General features: G+C 42.3%; 1 long non-coding RNA gene across 1 annotated transcript; it reads right to left on the reverse strand.

Annotated features, from left to right (window-relative positions):
• Window positions 1-299: 299 nt before the first annotated feature.
• Window positions 300-1,176, reverse strand: LOC307087456. The gene is made up of 3 exons (XR_013812496.1): window positions 809-1,176; window positions 542-686; window positions 300-431 (listed from the first exon to the last, which is right to left on the reverse strand). It is a non-coding gene; the product is annotated as an uncharacterized lncRNA (long non-coding RNA).
• Window positions 1,177-1,873: the final 697 nt, after the last annotated feature.

The raw sequence follows: 1,873 nt of genomic DNA on the forward strand, positions 1-1,873 counted from the left end.
GATGGCATCATCGTTGTCCATTTTCAGCTTGAACCTTGGGTCCATCACTGTCGCCTCCTGCAGGAAGGTCTGGATCTCTTCATCCTTAATTTCAGAAAGGAAGAAACGTTTATGTTCAAAAACCTGGGGACACTTTTGCTATTGAAATACTGAAATCAACCGTTCATGAACTGCAAATTAATATCAGTCATGGCACCTGGTAACGAGTGGAGAGATCAGTCCATATCTTCTCTTTTATATTCCTTGCGAATGCAGAGTCCCTTGCCTCGATGGAATAGTGGCGCTCCAACCTCTTTAAGATGGGTAGAATTTGACCACAGGTTGGACTTTTCTCACTCGAGACACATAGTGTTGATGTGTAAAGCACGCGCATCAGCTGGACAAACTCCTCTGCCTTCTTGACGTCGTCGGACATCAATTTCTCCATCAGTCTGAAACAGCAAATAATTAGGAATAAACACACAAGTCCTCCTCTTGCAGTCTTATAATCAACAGTTTTAAAATAAGGCCTATTTTAATAGTTACAGAATCTATCCCTTACTTTTCCTTGTCAAACTGCCTCTTTATCATTGGGTCCATCACTGCAGCCTGAATAGCAGGGAACTGCTCAAAGAATCTCTCAATCATCAGATAGAGAGAATTCCACCGTGTTTTCACATCAAGAATCAGTGAGTGCTGGGGTAGGTCTGAAAAACAAATTTAGATGCACATCTGCATAAGCATATGACACATAACAATGAACATATAATCATTAACCATCATTACTTAGTTTGTTGCATATCACTTTATGTTATGCATAGATACTTACTCAGGAGTTGCTGCTTTTTTTTTAGGACAGTTTTGGCCATGGTAGACTTCCTCATCCACTTCACCACGGCACGTACCCTTGCTGCCCAATTGGTGACAGCGTTGCACTGGTGGATCTTCTGGGCTGCAAGGTTTAATGTGTGTGCGAAGCAGCCAAGCTTGACAAGCTGCAGCTTCTTCATTGCCACGTTCATATTTCCTGCATTATCCACTGTCGCTGCCACAACCTTACCACTAATGCCGAATTCCTGAAATATTTCTTCAATCTCCTCAGCCACAACAGCATCTGTCTGGGCTTCATACACTGCCTTGGTTCTTAGGACTTTACCTAAGATCTTTCCCTGCTTGGTGTAATGTACAGTGACCGTTATATAATGGTCTTGGGCAAGGCTTGTCCATTCATCTGCTGTAATGGCTGCCTTTTTCACATATCTCAATTCTGAGACAAAGTTTTGTCTTTCCACCTGGTACCAGGCTGGGATCAGGTGGTTTGTAAGAGCTTCCCTTGATGGGGGCTTATATCTTGGATTTAACACCCTTGTCATCTCCCTAAAATCATTTGTTAATGAAATACTACAGTGGTTAGGACAGAATCAACATGTAATTTAACATATAATTCCGATGATGTATTAGCCACCAGTAAAACACATACTGTGACGTTACTTTTAAAAGTTTACTGTAGAAACGCCATATGGGCTCAAATGGGCTGTAAATGAATAGACACATTCTAGCTGTTGGTTTCATTGACCACCTACCGAAAATGGGGTTGCTCTACAGTGGAGAAAGGATGTAAGCCTTTCACAATGAACTTGGTCACTGCCTGATGACATTCGTTAATTTTCTCCTCATTCCACCTAGCTCCTGGACCCTGAGCAGCTAGCGTGAAAGGGGTAACTTGAGCCGATGTCGAGGGGCCAGCTGCCTGAGAGCGATCATCTAAAATGCATGAAATTTGTATAGGTCGGCATTATTAATAAAAACTACTACACTACTACTATAAAAACTGCAGTTGCAAGGCGACAGTGGGCTGCCAATGCAGGATATGTAATGTGAACGTTACCGTTGT

Source organism: Pollachius pollachius (genome assembly GCF_949987615.1).
Source record: "Pollachius pollachius genome assembly, chromosome: 15".
Classification (NCBI taxonomy): domain Eukaryota; kingdom Metazoa; phylum Chordata; class Actinopteri; order Gadiformes; family Gadidae; genus Pollachius; species Pollachius pollachius.